Here is an 18,513-nt window from a genome sequence, read left to right on the forward strand (position 1 = left end):
GTAAGCAGACCTCATGAACCAACAGGGCATAAATCAACAGGGGTTAAATGCAATTCTCTTTTCCTACACACAATACTCTCTACCTCTGGAGGTTGTGAGCTGAGGATAGGATCTCTCCTTGGACCGACCTCTGGCTGTACTTCAGCCTCTCTCTCTGGCCCAAGAGAGCAGGGAAACTTCCATTCATTCCCCAGTCCAGCTGACTGTGGAGTGGCTGAATTTCTGCTACCTCCCAGGGTCGAAGACTACCTCCTCCCTGGGTGGGCTGCAGTCTATATTGATGCCACCCCACCCATTGGGACAGTCCCCGTTTTCCCACACATTTTGGCCTTGGGGCAGCTGGGAACTGTAGGTTAGCAGATGAGGAAGCCCCATTCAACCCAGTGAGTGATACCCATGCAGGCCCCTCTCTGGAACTACAGCTCAATTAAACCTTATGGGGGGACATTTTAAACAAAGAACCACAGCCATCTTACAAACACAGGTAACTGCCATTTCATTACACCTACCAACAGCCACTGAGGGGAAAGTTAGTCCCACACAAGAGGCAAGCAGGAAAATTCTCTTTGTCAAGAGAGAAAGCTGTTTGCCAGTAATTCTGACAGGGCACAGTGGTTGAAGGGGGAGTGGGTGGGGAAGAGGAGCAGACCCAGCACCCAGGCAATGGCACGTGAGTACTCTTGAGTGGTGGCTGACGGGCCATTGACTGAGGGAGTGTATGGAACATTGCCACTCAAAAAAAGAATTATATATAAGGAGAGATTCTCACCCAGAATCCAGAGAATCATACAACTAGTCCTGCATATCACTGGGTCTTTCAGGGCACAAAAAGATGTCACAGAGTTCATGGCTTTCCATTCAAACTAAATTTTCTTCATTATTGTTAGCACTCTTAAGGGAAAAAAAAAACCTTGAAAATGCTAATGTGGTTTAAGAGTTAATTCTTCCCTCATAGCCCCATTCTGAACTAGAGCCACACCTGCTTATAATTTATTTTAAAAATGGAGATTTGTGATCTTAATCATGTCTTTATAACAGGAGCAAAGGCCATGTAATACCTTTTATTAGGACCAACAGAAGGCACAAAACAATGTGCAAACTTTTTATGTACTCCAGAACACTTAATCAGGATGGACAGTACCAAAAGGAGAGGGCAGATTTCTCAGGTCATGATATTAAGACTATTTCTAGCCATTATCCTTTATAAAACACTGAACAGGCATGTAGATTTAAAGTAGTGCTGGTGTCAGGTTGCACCCCTTGTATTCTTCCCAGAGAAAACTGGGATGGAGGTAGAGAACCAAGGACTGGCTGCATGAGTTGACAGGGAAGTGCAGGTGACAGGGGAAGTGCAGCTTCCTACCTCTAGATGTAGAAAATGGCATGTCATAGCATGAAAGGGAAATTAATGAGGTTGATGGCCAGTGTAAGAGCCAGCCAGAGTATAGTGCTCAGAGGACTAGGATCTGAGAGACCCAGGTTCCAAATCCCACTGTGCTGTAGAAGCTTGCTGGGTGACCTTGGGCCAGTGATTCTTTCTCAGCCTAACCTACCTCACAAGGTTGATGTTGTGATAACAGAATAGAGGAGACGAGAACTATGTTGTACAAAGATGATTTGGGTCCCCATTGGGAAGAAAACTGGGGTATAAATACATACATACATAAATTCATTAATAATGGCTATCTCGAACTTAAATGTTACATTCCAAAGAAGTAAATGGAACTCTGGGGAAATGGGACCTCTACACGTTTGTGGAATTTATTATAGATAGGAAGATCTATACAATGTATCATATCAACTGATGTTACTAGAGTAATATTCTGGTAGTACTTGGTCTACCTAAAGTTATTCATGTTAAGTTTATTTTAACATTTAAATGTTAACAAGCAAGCCTTTGTGTGTTACTGATTTTGAACTCTCATGCTTCATCCTGTAGAAGTTTTCCAGTGGTTTAAAAAGAAAGGGCAAAAAAAGGTCAAATGTACATAATTGTCCTCTCTTCTTTGAAGCTGACTAAGCTCAACCACAAAATAAACTGCTATAAAAATGAATTAAGGTGAATGAATACCTTTGCATACATGGTTACCTAGAGGGCACCGTCTTGTCACACAACAGCCAATTGATTTCAACCACAATATTTAAATACATGTCTTAGGGAATGTTGGTTTTTTCATAACCAAAATGTTTTTTTAAGAATTCAAGCAATCTTTCCCACAAGTGCACACACACAAGAAAGTTAAAGAGAAAATCACTGCTGTTTGGATTACACCATCCATATGTCACTCAAATTGTCATTTAAAACTGTATGACCTCTATGTTAGTCTAAATTGTTTCTGAATTCTTACCCATATAGCATAATTTATTATCAGCAGCATTGCGTGGAAAAAAAGTTTTAATGTTTCTTATCAGATTGAGGAACCATTAGAAATGTTTGCCATGCCCTCTTTTATTTACTTAAAGGAGTTTAAAAGAAGGGTGAAAGAAGGCCTCACTGTTTCTCCTGTGTTATATTCTGGCTTTTTGGTACGAGAATTTGAACTAACAAAGGTGTATGCCTATATTGGACAAATATGAAGTATTTAAATGACAGAAAGCCTGCATGCCTAGCATGGAGAAGTAAGAGGGAAAAGGAAATGAAACTAAAGGGGAAAATCCCACATAAAAAGGCAGAGACCATTACAGTGAGGTCCTAAAGTGAGTTAGTTGTCTAAATCCAACAAAACCAATGTGTTCAGTTCAGTCTAAATCCAACAAAATCAATATGTTTAGACTTAGAAATTATTCTGCATAGGATTACACCACCAGTGAAGTACAGTTGTGACATTGTTTTTAAACAGCTGAAGGAAGACCCTAAATTCTCGACTGGATATGATGTAATGCTCATTTGGTAGCTAATTACAAAAGAAACCCCAATCCCAAAGTTGCCACAATCAAGAAAAATAAAGAGTTTGTTAAAAAGCAACAAAAAAGAATCAATTCTATTGAATTACGTTGGCTACGTTCGTGGGTTATTTTGTTCATTATTAAAAAACAAGTAAAAAAGAATATCTTGTTTATTTGTCCTCAGCATCTCCCTTTAACAGACTTCTTATCTTTCTGGAGATTCACTTCTTTTTAAAGGACTCCCACACATCCCTTCGCTCACAGGACACCCTTTGTTTTAATGGTTCACAGTTTTAACACTGCTGCATGAATACTATCTGTTCCAGAGCCATGTATGAACTGGTCCAGTCAACAGATTGATCAAAGTTGAACTAGCCTTTGCATCTATATAGTATTAGCCATGTGTGGTCCCCATCTGCAGATAGCTAAATCTGGACATGAAAGCTGGACAGATTTTTCAGAAAACTTGGGGCACTCCCCAGGATTGCAGAAAAATCTTAAATGTTTAAATTTCCCCACAAAAATTAAAAAGCATTGTCTGTGCATGAGCAGAAAACACACTTGCTTCTGCACCAGCAGATGCCAGGAGATGCTCCAAACCCACCCACAACAGCAGCCCATGTCAGGGGCTGCCTGGGGGCCCTCCTGAGCTATGTGGATTCCAGGTATGACAGACCCCATCCACTTCCCTCCCTTTTAGGCAATATTTTCCCTCCATTTTTATTTGTGTGTCCCTTCACTGACTGAGCAGCCCTGGTAATGTGTATTCTTCTCTTTAAAGTAGCTTTAGAAGTCCCACCCTGTGTCAGTACTATGTAATGGCTATTTTCTCCCATTGGGTCTCCCATTAGCTTAAATGACAGAAAATGGCACTTGAGACACTTTTAAAATTAAAAAATAACAGAAGGTCATAGAGTTCTCTGGCTCTATGAATAATTAACCCTTTACAGTCCTGTAGGTAGCACTTTTAAGCCTCTTAAAAAGTGCAGTATGTCACATCAAGAGCCGCTCAGGGCTCAGTTGTGGCATAGGCACACATTGAGAGCTCTCAGCTGCAGCAGACACTGGTTGCTGCTCAGGGCCTGGCAGCGGCTTTGGCACACAATGGAAGCCACTTGGGGCTTGACCATGGTGGACACCGGGAGCCACTTGGGGCTTGGCCATGGTGGCAGCAGACACCATTTTATTTATTTATTTATCATTAAATTACTAGCCCGCCCTCCTCGCTAGCGGGCTCATGGCGGCTCACAAATAGGGTACATATGCCAATACATAAAAACAAAATTAAAAATAAGATAAAACAATAATTTACGATATTACAAAGTGCTCTAGATGTTTCAAAATCAGTCTTCAGTAAGAGGGTGGTTCAGTGGTATCAGCCCCACGCCGCGCTGTAGTTCGCTCATCACAGGGCCATCTCCACACCCTGCTGTTGCCCAAACCATGGTGGTGGTGGTGGTGATGGTAGTGGTAGTGATGGTAGTGGTAGTGGCGGCTCCTACTTGAAAGCCTGGCAGAAGAGCTCCATCTTGCAGGCCCTGCAGAACTGCGCAAGGTCCCGCAGGGCCCGGATCTCCTCTGGGGGCGCATTCCACCAGGTAGGAGCTGCCACCAAAAAGGCCCTGGCCCTAGTTGCAGCAAGCCTGGCCTCCTTGGGGTCTGGGGTCACCAGCAGATGTTGCATCCCCGACCGTAGTGCCCTTTGGGGTACATATGGGGAAAGGCGGTCCATTAGGTATGTTGGACTCTGGCCATATAGGGCTTTAAAGGTAAGAACCGGCACTTTGAAGTGAATCCAGTATGCTATTGGCAGCCAGTGCAGCGCTTTCAGCACAGGTTGGATGTGCTCCCACCCAGGGAGGCTCACCAAGAGCCTGGCTGCAGCATTCTGCACCAGCTGCAGCTTCCGGATTTGCGACAAAGGCAGCCCCATGTAGAGAGCATTACAGTAGTTTAGCCTCAAGGTGACCATCGCATGGATCACTGTGGCCAGGTCATCACGGTCAAGGAAGGGAACCAACTGCCAAGCCAGCCAAAGATGGTAAAAGGCCGACTTGGCAGTAGCTGCTACCTGGGCCTCCATAGTTAAAGAGGAGTCCAGGAGCACTCCCAAACTCCTAACCTCTGACGCTGGCATCAAAGGCGCCCCATCGAAGGTTGGGAGAGGGATCCCCAACCCCAAACCAACCCGAGTCAGGCCCAGGACCTCTGTCTTCACTGGGTTTAGTTTCAGCCGACTCAGTCTGAGCCAACCAGCCACGGCTTGCGATGCCCGGTGAAGATCTTCTGGGCTGGAGTCCGACTGGCCGCCCAACATCAGATAGAGCTGAGTGTCATCTGCATATTGATGACACCCAAGCCCATACTTCCGGGCAATCTGGGCAAGGGGGCGTATGTAGATGTTAAACAACATCGGGGAAAGCACTGCCTCATGAGGCACCCCACATTCAAGGGTATGTCTCCGGGACTGCTGTTCCCCTATTGGCACCCTATGTCTCCTACCTTGGAGAAAAGAGGCAAGCCATTGAAGGGCCAGCCTCTGAATCCCCACGTCGGCGAGGCAGTGGGTCCGCAACTGATGGTTGACTGTGTCAAACGCGGCTGACAGATCTAACAACAACAGTGCCGCCACACTGCCTCAATCCAGGTGACTTTGGAGGTCATCCATAAGAGCGACCAGTGCTGTCTCTGTCCCATGTCCCAGCACAAGGACTGAAGGACTGTGGTCTTATTGTTAATGGACCTGGAGTTGCACAGCGCCAATGCCGGAGGGGGGTTAACAATCCTGGCCCCACTGCCAACAACCCTTGGGATGGGATGCAGGCTGGAAGGGCGCTAAGCTATTCTATTTCTCAGCGTCTTTCTCTTGATACTCTGCCTGGGCCCACCGCTAAACTTTCCCCTCCCCAAGAGCACCAGAATCTGCTGTCCAGGCATTGCTGCCACAGCGGATCTACGTAGGCACTTCAGACCACTGGTGGCCAGCTAAATGCTAGCCCTCCACAAGAGTTGGACACAGTTTTATACTCCTGATGCTGATAGCCAACACAGACTACCTACACTGCTATAAAATTCCCAAGTGATTGCACAAAAAATCTATGACTGAACACCGGTCTTCCACAATACTACCCCAGAAAACTATCAGACCTAACTTCTAACAGGGGTAGCTTTAACACTAACTACCTAGCAATCTAAACATTCAGATCTAAACATTCAAACACACACTATTAGCAGACAATCCTCCTCTAACCTATCTCCCTAGCATCAGGGATATCCCAATCCAATCCATTAGGGCTCCAGTTCTAATTCCCCGCCTGTAGGGGGGGGCACAGAAAAGTCCTGGCAACCTTCCCTGTAGTGACCACTAGGGGCTCAGAGTAGCTCCCAGACACTGCCGTGGCAGCAACTGGGTTCCAAGGTGAGCAGTTGGGCTTGTACACACCAGCTCATCAATGGGGGGGGGGGAAAGGGATTTCCCTACCCACAGGTTTTGTGGGGCCCCGTTGTCTATATACTAGTTGCCAAGTTATCCAAATCTGGATACTTAAATCCAGTGACTGGGGCTGTGAATGGGCGAGACAAATCTTTCTACAAACCTGAAAAGGGCTCCAGGTTTACATAAAAATGTGAAACCAAAAAACAAACAAGCCTGTGGGTTTAAAAAAATCCAAAAACGTTAAAAGGAGTGCCTGTAGCTTTAAGCAATGGATTCCCTTAGTGGATATTGCTAGGCAACCACAGGGATCCAAGCTTAGTTCTGTCAGTAAAAGGCAGGGGAAGGGGAAGGGCCCTCTCCAGGCTTATTTTGGCTTTTGAGGGAAGATTTCTTGGGATCAGACATGACTAAGGCTGCCAGCTCTAGGTTGGGAAATTCCTGGAGATTTTTGTGGGGAAGTCTGAGGAGAGGAGGGTGTGGGGAGGGAAGGGGAGAAGCCTCAGCCAGATATCATGCCATAGAATCCACCCTCCAAAGTAGCCATTTTTTCCAAGGAGACAGATCTCTGTTGTCTGGAGTACAGTTGTAATCCTGGGAGATCTCCAGGTCCCACCTGGAGGCTGGCAACCCTAGACCTGGAAGCAACCTCTGGGTGATTTGATATCACCCAAGTGGCATGACAGGTAGGCCTGGTTGCTTGCTCCTGTTCAACTGCAGCCACCTTATGAAAGCCAGTGTGGTATAGCAGTTAGAGCTACAGAGTAGGGTCTGGGAGACCCAGGTTTGAACCCCCAGCTCACTGCAGAAGCTCACAGAGTGATTTTTGACCAGTCACATACTTTCAGCCTAACTTACCTCACAGGGTTGTTATGTGGATAATAGGTAAGAGAGAGAAATAATGTAATCTGCTTTGGTCCCCACTGTGGAAAAAGGTGGGGTATAATTGAAGTAAATAAATAATAAATATAGCTGAGGATGGGAGGCAAATAAAAGGTAGGCTGGTAAATGGCTGAGAAGGAGAGAATGAGGCAGGGAAAGGGAAGAGGATATGAAGTTGACAGGAGGATGGAAAGAGGAAAAAGTGTGAGGAGGGGGTATGGTGGAAAGTAAGGTGCCCCACCACAAGTTCTTAAGGGTTCTCTACCATGCAAGTGGGCCTGGCCTAGCAGCTAACACCACACAATTGGGCCATAGCTTTCCTAAGTAGAGGCTGCTGTGAGGGGAAGGGAAACCTGAAGACAAAGGGGCAGTTAAATTAGGGTTGGCTATTTGGTGGAAAAAAATAGTGTGAGGAGGGGAATACAGGGAAGATGAGGCATTTCCCCACAAGTCCTTGAGGGTTCCCTACCATGCAAGTGGGCTTGGCCCAGTGGCTGGCACCCAGGGCTCCCAAGTGCTTACCTTAATTCGGCAGGGGATGTATAGTTATTCGCGGGACCATTCCCACAGGGAAAACACAGGTGCTGCACTATTCCGTCACCCAGACGTGACGTAGGCACGTAGCCGGGCGACGCTCTAGCAATGGGGCTGGAGATAACCCAGTATTACAACTGCTTTCCAGATGAACCCTGGAAAAAAATGGCTGCTTTGGAGAGTGGACTCTATGGCATTATACCCTACGGACGTCACTTTCCTCCCCAGACCTTACCCTCCCAAGGTTCCACCTGCAAATCTCCAGGAATTCCCCAACTTGGAGCGCAGAACCCTAATGGTAACTGATCTCTGTAGCTGGAAGATCTGTTGTGATTCCAGGAGATCTCCTGGAGGCTGGCAACCCTTGAGGGAGATAAGGAAGCAGGAAAAGGAGAGAGGCTCTGGGGCTTTCAGGAAAGGGAAATAGGAAATAGTGGGGAGGGGGAAATTTGATGCCTCCTGCAAGTCCTTGTGGATTTCCATCCCCCCCTCCAAAATGTTATCCAAATTGGATAATACTGCTTAATATGTGCCAGCCACCACTCATCCTCATGTAGAATGTTCCATGAAACTGCTTTTTGAATGCTGCTTGTCTTCCATGTGATTGGCCCCAATATATAGAGTGGCCCTTAATCTGGAAGTAGTTGACCCATACCAATAGGATATGATGCTATGCTTCAAATGGCCTCACTGGACTGATTGCAGTTAATTCGGTTATTAAAAAAACTAACCACAGTACTAGGCAGGCATAACTTATAAATTACATATCACACACACAAACACACACACACAAGATCTGGGAGAGGCTTTTGTTCCTGGGTTTTCCCAAACCACTCCAGCACACTGGAGTAGGAAGCACAGACAACCTCACCAGGTAGTCTTCAAATCATACATAAGCTATTTCTCATTTGCCATTTATTGTTCCTGCATTCACATCCATGCAAAATTTAAAATATATGGCTCATTGCATAACTGATTTGTCTAAAAATCTACGGTACCTTTGCCCAGATGAGAAAAATAATATCTAGGGAGCTTTTGCAGATGTCAACAGAGCTGAATGAAGCAATCCTGGTAGGCAGCACTGGAAACAGTAACCAAGTGAGTATCTGCACATAACTTGGTAATAATATCATCACTGTCTAGACAACTAAACAATTAGTATCCAGACATACCAAATCTTTCTTATGTTTTTAGGTTCTTAAGCCTCCAAAGATTTTTTTTTTAAATCTATGGGGAAGAAAGCCACAATTCACCTTTCATAAGCATTTCTAAGATTAATTTTGCTTCAAATTTACTTTTCTATAAATGGCTTTGGGGAGCTGCTGCTGTGTGCGTGTTTTCAAAACTGCAATTGATGGAGAATTTCCTGTTGAAGCATCTGTTTTCTTGCCACTGTGTATAAAGGTTGCTAGGCAGAAGTGTTTGAAATGGCAGTTATTGTGAACTTCCTCTTCTTCAGTTAGTTTTCACAAGCTTTAGAACTACTGAAGTTACAGCTGTAGGAGAAAAGATTTCGGATTGTTTATACCCTGTCTGTCTGCTTCCTCCAGGGCAAAATAAAATTTCTCCTACCCCAGTACAAACATGTAACTATGGTGTCCTACCCCACAAGTCCATCCCATATGTGGCGGAATGATCCTGCTCCAGCCTACAGGCCCTATTCCACCCTGCCTTTCAAGGTTTTCCCAACACCTAGAGGGGCTTTTCTCTCTCTCTGGTAACCCACCACTACCACCTGACCTTTACAGGAATTACCCACTGGGAGGATCATTGCTCTCAGCATCCCTTCCAAGTTCTGAGGCTTTGACTCTGTGTCTCGCACTGCCCAGTGCCTGGTCACCACAGGGACAGTTTACTGCCTTGCACACTCTTTGGAGGAACAACCACTTGCCAACTGCCTGCCTTCCCCCAGCACTCCTTTTAAAATAGCATGCCCGTGACGGTGTAGGTCTATGTGGTTCAGAGAACCACTGCCAGCATCTTAAGTTATAAAGTATTTATTAAAAAGAAAATGTTCACAAGCATACTTTTAGCACAGCACCAGATTGAGAAAGGGATTGAAAAAGAAATGGGTAAAATGAAAATCCTATGTCCCTCTCTCTACACATGCCCTATCAGATGTTAAAGTAGGACTGACTCCTAAAGCTTAGGGATTTGCAAATCTCTACAAAGTTTCCTTTACCTTGAAGCTTTCTGTAGCTCTCTGGGGCAGCACATGGTCAAAATGGCTGCCTCCTCAGTTAAGAGTTCTGTCTGCTCTCATGAACTCCACACCAACCAGAGATCTTCTTCCTTGCTCCCCTGAGTTTTATCACCTCTCTTTTCCCTCACCCACTGACCAGGTCAGGCCAGGTCAGAGAAGAGTTTCCTGAAGCTTTTTTCTTGGAGATTATTCCTGGAGCCATTCTAGTCTAAAATCCTCCAAATCTCTGTTCCCTGCAAGTAGAAGGGAGAAAGCTTGACTCACCCATTACTTTTCCTGCTAGATCTATTAGCATTTGTATGCAGGTAAGCTGGAAAGCAATTGGACTGACTTCCTCCCTTCCAGCCTGTTCTCTGCCCAGAGGGGAAAAAGCTTTAAAAATACTGAGTGGAGGTTTTGCCCATTTGAAACCTCCAAAGAAAACATGCATTTCTTCACACCATATATTCTGCGTCATGAGATGAATCAAATCTGTTTCATTTTCATAATGGACTCTGGTACTGGGCTCCAATAAAGTGTACCCATCCCCCTAACTTGCTGAGGTCCTGGCCTCTTCCAGTGTCTGGCTACTTCCCAGATTCATGCAGCCTCCCCCTAATGTTGTCTCACTACTTTCTCTGTCAGGAATAGGACTCACATTTCCTTCTCTTACAAAGATTTGTGAATCTCCCTATTTCCTTCCCTTCTATTGCTGTTTCTACCCTAAGTTATTGTGGGATCCTTTTCCCCCATCACAAGGCATGGCTGTAACTCTTTAAATGCTCTAACTCTTTAAAGATGCAGGGTTAGGCTTGCTATCACATTTGTGTTACTTAGGCCCCTGCCACACGGCAGGGGAAAAGCCTCTTAAGGCGCGGCTTTTAAAAGCCGCGCCAACGTTGAGACGCCGCGGCGGGATCCCACGGATCCCCTGGCTGCGGCGCCTTTTCTCCCCGGCGCGATCAAACGCCAGGGAGAAAACACAGGTCAGATGCCTAGCCGGCCGAACTGCGCATGTCAGAGCATGCACAGTTCGGATCGGGGCCGGGGTTGTGCCGGCGCAAGGAAGCGCCAGCGATCAAACGCCCCGTTTGCCGTGCCGCGTCCATTTGAGATGAATCAAATCTGTTTGCGGCGGATTTGTGCGGGTCCATTTGAGATGAATCAAATCAGTTTGCGGCGGATTTGTGCGGAGAAGGGACAGTTCGGGCACAGAAGCAAGACGCTTCCCAGATGTTGTGGTGTGATCGCGCCGGTTTGATCCGGCCCCGAACTGTCCCGCTCCCGGCCCAAATCGCCTAGTGTGAACGGGACCGAAATTATCTCTGAGAGCAAACTTGTTTCTTCAATCTGTTTGCGGCGCTCAATCATACCGCTCCCGGCCCAAATCGCCTAGTGTGAACGGGACCGAAATTATCTCTGAGAGCAAACTTGTTTCTTCAAGACTAAAACAAAACATTTGCTTTTCCCATACTTATTTTCAGATATGCTTCTACTTTAAGAAGATATGTGGCCAGATTTTTCCACATTCACCCTAAAAGGATGCATATATTTTCATTTACTATGGAATTTCTTCAGCAAAGAGTGAGATTCAATGTCCATCAAGTTCAAATTTTACTATTTAAATTTTAGTGTTATTGGTATCATTTTTAATCCAGTTTTAATATTTGAAGTGATCCTCTGAACTTCCAAATTAGTATTTCTCATACTAAATGTCATGCAAATTTTTTTCTTTAGATTTTGGGGTCTTTCCCTTTTTTATCTCTTAAGTTGTACTTCGAACCGGTCGCTCCTTTAGCTTCCTCATCCTTCACCTCTCCCTCCAAGCTGCTGTCTTCCCCGCTTAGTCCCGACATCCACTTGGCCAGTTCTGCCTCTTCTTCTGTGCTGGCATGCCTCTTCAAAAAATCTTGAGCCTTGAAGATAGAGTCTATCTTTTCTCTTCTGTCTTTAAACTTAAAGACCAATCCTTCGGGCACCAACCATCTGTAACTGGTTTGGTGATTTTGTAAGAACATGGTCAGTCCTTTATATTCCTTTCTTTTCATTCTGATTTCAAATGGAACATCTTTCAGAATCCTGATCGGCTGATCTCCAATTTTCAAGGGTGTTGCTGATGCCGCCTTTAAAATCTGGTCCCGGAGACATTGCTTTGTAAATTTCACAACCACTTCCGCTGGCAACTTATTTTTCCTTGTAAAGTTGGAATAGGCTCTGTAAGCCAAATCCATCTCTTCTTTTATTTTTTCCGCTTCGTTGCCAGTCAGTGGTGCTAAAGCCACTGCCAAGATGTCTCTGAGATCCTCTCCGTTCTCTTCTTTCAACCCTTGGAATCGGAGAGTTAAATTCGCTTTCTCCATTTGAAGCAGTAACAGTTTATTATCCTGTTTTTCTTGATGTTTTTCCACTTTGATGAATGTCATGCAAAATTTGATACACCTCTCCTCTCTGTACAATTCAATAATATGTTAATGATGTTGGATAACTGAAATTATGCCATCAAAATGGAACCCAGATATGTTTTTATTGGTTTACTACTTCATTTCACTGTTAAGTCTGAAAAAGGGAAGAGTGGAAGTGTAGTCCTAGTTCTCAGAAAGCATGAACCTAGAGGAGTCATCACCACCTTCATCTTCTTAAAGCTTCTAATGATATGTTGGGAGCTATCCAACTTTAAAAACAAGAAACAGTCAAAACAGGTCTCTGCCAATGGGCTGCTATTCAACAATCTTGTCCGTGTGCTTACTTGTCTGTTCCTGTCACTAGGGTTCTACTTCTGGCTATTCTGGGGTGTGGCAATTGTAGAGCACTGAGCCAGTTAGTACACAAGTTATCATTGTCTGAGATGTAAATTATACCCTTCTTAAACTAAACAACAGTGGTGAGAGACAGCATGTGTGATGATAATAGATTATGTCAGCAAGGTTTTCATTTCAGGGAGTGACAGATGAAGTTTAAAAGCTGTTTAAACTTTTCATTGCCTAAATGTAGGAGAGCCAAAACAAGCTCAAAGAATTTACCACTACTGTGTCACCTGTAGGCTTAACTGTACTGAAAGACAGAGAGGAACATTTTAACCATTGGTGTTGGCAGATAAAGGCCTTTTCATTGCCATTTTAGTTTTGGGTTAGCTAGCATCAATGTTAGGCAATGGGAAATGGCTACTTGCTTATTTTAATTTGGGGTCATCTTAATTGAAGACCCTGGGTATTTTTGAACACCTATGTTTTGCTCCTGGTTACAGCACATAGGTGTTTTCTTTTTAAAGAAAAATAGATTGAAGGTCTGCATTATCATTTTCATATATATGTTTTGCTTACATTGAAATGGCTTGGCTTTTATATAACTGTGGTATGCTTGCCAGTATATGGTTTGGCGAGAGTATTAAAACAGCAAAATGTACTGGTGCAAAAAGTTTAAAATATTACAATAATGCTAACTATTTGGCCTTGATAAGTTAATTTATTGCAACATGCAGATATTGTAAGAACTTAAATGCTCATTTGTGTATTAGTTATAAGCAGATTTGTCAAAACCATTTCAGGTTTTGGATTGGATGGATGAATTTTTCAATCAGGAGGTGGAAATGATAAAACAGCAATATTTGGCTGACATTCAATTTTTCCAGGTTTTGAACAATAGATTTCAAACTCAACCACCTTCAGTCACTCACTGTCTTCATAAAGTTCTGCTGGTTCATTTCCAAACCACATTTCTGAGGTGGGGAGAAAACATAGTAAAAGAGGGTGTTCCTCACAATGAGATACATTTGAGGGGAAGGTAATATGTGAAGTAAGGTGCCCCCCCGGTCATGTCATAGATACTTTCATGCATACTTTTAAAAACTAAAGCAGCCAGGATTAAGTGGTTCCACACCACACAGACACATGTGCTACATGCTGTCAGGAACATTCTATTGCATTATGAAAAACATAGTGCAGAAATATGTTGCCTCTGGCAATTCACACTCACAACCACTACCACATCATTCTAGGTTGGATCCAGACTAAATTTTCGATTAGCAGAACAGAATTTCCCTGCCTCACCCTTCCCATTGTATCTCGCTGATCTCTAGATGCTGCTCCAGGGAGATTGGGGACCCTAAGAAACCACATGAGGAGGGTTTTGCTGTTGGAAGGGGAAATTGGTGAAATTAATGTTAGTCTGGATCCAGCTCTCTGTCTGTTATCCTGATACAGTTGACTCAGCAGGCTGTAGGTTGCTCAACCTGCCTTCAGATGAAGTGTCGGAGGGCCTGTGTCTCCATGGCAGAGCATCCGCTTTGCATGCAGAAGGTCCCAGATTCAGTCCCTGGCATCTCCAGCTAAAAAGATCAGGTAATAGGATGAGCTCTTTCTACTGCTCACTATGAGAGTAGAAAATAATGACCTTGATACAAAGACAGGCTTAGCCAATGGGTAACAGGAGCAGCTGCCCCAGGCCCTGTGCTTGCCAGGGGCCATCTGCCCACAGCCCCACCCAACCCATCCAGGGGGAGAAGAAGGAGAGCAGGTTCCTGCTGCTCTTTGCACTTGCCCCATATGGGTGGTGGCTCCAAACCCGGATTTTTGCCTGGGGCCGAGAATCACAGAGGCCTTAATAAACCAATAATCTGTTGCAGTATAAGATGGTTTTTTGCCTGGGGCCGAGAATCACAGAGACCACCCTGCCTTAACAAACCAATAATCTGTTGCAGTATAAGATGGCTTTATGTGATGGGGGGGATAACCCAAACTGTAGAGGAAAGAAAGTAAATCTGATGGGACCCAAACTATTTGACTGCACCTGGAAGACAAACATCAATATGTATAAGAGGGTATCTGGTGGATATCTGCCAGTGTGGGCCTGTTATAGGATAGGTTCCATCACCCCATCTGATGTAGTTTTGAGGCATCCGGTTTTCTAGCAAGTAGTCTAACTGGCAGTCTTTGCAGTTATTGTTTCTCCCTAGATGGTTTACAGGTTTTTAACATCCCTTTTGTCAGAATTTGCTCTTGCGGACCTAGCGCTGAGCAGGGAGGGGAGAAGGAAAAGCAAAGATAAACAAACTAGGTAACACAGACACGTTGCTGGAGTTGAAATGGCCACAGCTTTACTGGTTATATCTGACAGGTTCCAGGGCTCTGTGCAGTATAAGGCAGCCGACCTGTCTTCTGGCTATGGACCCATCACACCCTAGCTCACCTGCTGGAGTTACCATGGGATAGCAGGATACAGGATTTCACATAGGCACAGGCCATTGTGTTGTACCCCCACCACTTGAGAGTGAGGGTGTCCCAACAGCCCCTGATCTGTGTGTGTCTCCTGCAGAGCCACACCCCAAAATCCCTTAAGAGGATCCCTAGAAGGTTGGGAAAATAGGCATGCAGGCCATGTTCCCCCTGAAAATGGACCCAGCCTAATGCTGACAACGCCCAATACAATTGTGGCAATGCAAATAAAAGAAAATTAATGCAACACCGCACAATATAAGAGCAAACAGCCTGACACAAAACCACCCATAACCGCAATAGGCAAGGGTGGGGTAGGAAGGGAAAAGCTGCAAGGCCAACTGTAGACTTAAATCTTAGCTGAGTGGGCCAAAGGGAAGACTCCTTCCCCACGGTCCACTGTTGAAGCCCTGGCCCCAGTCAGACCAGCACCTGTTTGTCTGGGCAGGGAAGAGCCTTTCCAAGGGCTCATGCCATGGCAAAGGCCCCCAGGAAGGCTGCCCACCTGCCGCCATCACAACCAGCCCTGACAATGTTCAGCCTCTTGCACACCCTGTGTGGTTTCACAAGCAGGGTCTGGGCCCTTTGCTTCCCTCAGGTTAGAGTTTCTCCAAGTTACTGATAGTTATATTTATTGTTCGTGGTCTTCAAAGTTTCTTTTCACCCAGTCATAAAATGGTATCCAATTGTCTCTCACTTTTTGTTTACTTTGGTCTTTTTTTGTCAAACATTCATTTTTCGTTGGTATCTCTGATTTCTTCCAGTACTTAGCATAAAGAATTCTTGCTGCCATAACTATATGTATAATTAAGTGCTTAACTTTCTTATCTTTTACCTCAGGTATAATATTAAGTAAAAACATTTCAGGTCAAACATATTTTTTGTAACATTTCATGAACCCTTCTCCAGTATAACATCACCTCTTTACAGTTCCACCAAACATGAAAAAAGCTTCCCATCTGTATCTTACATGTCCAATATTTGTCAGACAGTCCAGGATAGAACCTTTTTTCTGGAACCATTATAAAAGATTTTAGCAAACTGATTAAGCATTACCAGCTTTAGTAAATATTTAAAAGAAAGAGACCTGGAAACAAAGAATTAAGACGGAAAATTTGTAACAGCTTTTATATAAACTTGATGGAACTTCCCTTTATGTCTTACCCCCACCACAATTGCCAAGCCCTCCTTGTCTATCTGCATGTAGTTGTGCTCAGCAGACAACAAAGTGTGTGAATAGTACACCACTGGGACCTCCTGGCTGTTGGCCAGCTTGTGCCCCAACTCTGTACAGGGAGACGTCGCAGGCGAGAATGATCGGCAACCGTTTGTTAAAGTGGGCCAGGACCGAATTGGATACCAGCAGATCCTTGACTGCCCAAAAAGTGTCAGCTTGCCTTCAGCCCCAGACCCAGGGAGCTTTATTATCTAGGAGTCGGTGGAGGGGTTCTGCGACAGCTGCCTTGTGTAGCAGGAAGGCGTGATAGAAGTTCAACAGGCCGAGGAACGCCTGAAGCTCGGCCTTGGATTTGGGCATGGGGGCATCGCTGATGGCCTTGACTTTGTCTTGCACTGGGTGGATGCCCTCCATGTCCGCTGAGAATCCAAGGAAGTTGTGGCAGTGGACACCCAGGAGACACCTTTCCTGCTTTATCTTCAACCCAGCGGACCGGAAGTGCTGAAGGATGGCATGCAGACGGTCACTGAAGTCCTCTTCCATGGGGGCAGTGATCAGAACATCATCAAAAAATGGTATTATTATTTATTATTAGTGGTTCAGCAAGAACAAAAAGTTAAAAGCCAGGGCAACTGCCCTATTTAAATAGCATGCAACTCCACCCACATCCCCAAACAACTACCAACAATAGGCCATTGTCAGAACCATTAATTCCTCATTGGCCACCTCCAGAGTCCTGGTGGGCTATTGTTCTAGAGCTCCAAGCTCAGCCAGTCTCTGGTAGAAACAGTCCTGGAATGTTCCAGTCCCAATACATAACAGTGAGGTTCCATGGCAGACTGATTATTTGAATCTGGATCTCCCAGACTTTACTCTGAAGCTCTAACTGCAACACCACACTGGCTTTCATAGGGTGGCTGCTGCTGAACAGGAGCAAATAGCTAGGCCTAACTGAGACATGCAAATCAGGTGGTTTCAAGTCACCCAGTGGTTGCTGGCCCCAATGAGTCCTCCTTCAAAGGCCAAAACATCCCTGGAAATGGCCCTGCCCCTGTTTTTTACTCACAGAAAGGAAACCTTGAATGCTGTGGTTGCCTTGCAACAGACACTGTAGAACTTTGTTTCTTAAAGCTACAGGCTTTAAGTTGTGTTTTTTGTGATGACCTCCATGTATTTTTTTTTAGATTTCAATTTTTTTTGCAAACCTGGGTTGTTTTTTAGGTTTGTAGAAAGATCTGTCTTGCCCGTTCACAGCTCCAGTCACCAGATTTAAGTATCCTCGGGTTTGGCCAACTTGGCTATTAGAATATACAAGTGAGAACCCACAAGGACTTGAGGGAGGCATCTCTCTTTTCCTGCTTCCACTACTATTATTCCATGTGTATAGAATTTTTTGGATTTTTAAAAATAGTTTCATATACAATGGGACTGCTTTCATGTTGGGAGAGTTTCAGGAATTCTTGGGCCGCTACCTGATCCGCCACATCCAGTCTGTGCCGTTCCACCTGGCCACCAACAGACAAGTGGAAAGGACCACCAAGGACTCCCTCAGGCAGCTCATCCAGGGAGACTGGGAGCACCGGTTGGCAACTTTTGTCTTAGGTCACTGGGCAACTCCGAGCTCCACCACCGGCTGCAACTCAGTGGAGCTCCTTATGGGCTGGCGCCTCACAACTCAGTTAGACTGGCTGCACCTGGATTGAGCACCAGAGATTTGCCTGTTTTGGGGGGTCCAAGAAGAAGAAGAAGAGAAGAGGAGAGATTGGATTTATACCCCGCCCTTCACTTGGAGTCTCAGAGCGGCTTACAAACTCCTCTCCCTTCCCCTCCCCACAACAGACACCCTGTGAGGTGGGTGGGGCTGAGTGACACAAACTGCTCTTTTTCAAGGACAGCTGTGCCAGAACTTGTGACTGACCCAAGGTCACATCAGCAGGTGCAAGTGGAGGAGTGGGGAATCAAACCCGGTTCTCCCAGATTAGAGTCCGTGCACTTAACCACTACACCAAACTGGCCCAGAGGATTCTTCCCAGGCGACCCCATCTGTGCTCGGAACTACACCGGCAGCCCTGTGTGGGTTCCCGCAAGGGTCATCAGGGTCACCGGTCCAGTGTCATACGAGGTCTCCATGGATGATGGACAGATCCTGAGCAGGCACATCAACCAGCTTCACTGCCATCTTCTACTGGAGGTAGCCGAGCCAGCCCCA

General features: G+C 45.2%; 1 pseudogene; it reads right to left on the minus strand.

Moving 5' to 3' along the window:
- Nucleotides 1-16,718, minus strand: part of LOC107112037 — a 47,449-nt pseudogene extending 30,731 nt beyond the window's left edge.
- Nucleotides 16,719-18,513: the final 1,795 nt, after the last annotated feature.

Source organism: Gekko japonicus, unplaced genomic scaffold (genome assembly GCF_001447785.1).
Source record: "Gekko japonicus isolate JY-2015 unplaced genomic scaffold, Gekko_japonicus_V1.1 scaffold3254, whole genome shotgun sequence".
NCBI classification, from domain to species: domain Eukaryota; kingdom Metazoa; phylum Chordata; class Lepidosauria; order Squamata; family Gekkonidae; genus Gekko; species Gekko japonicus.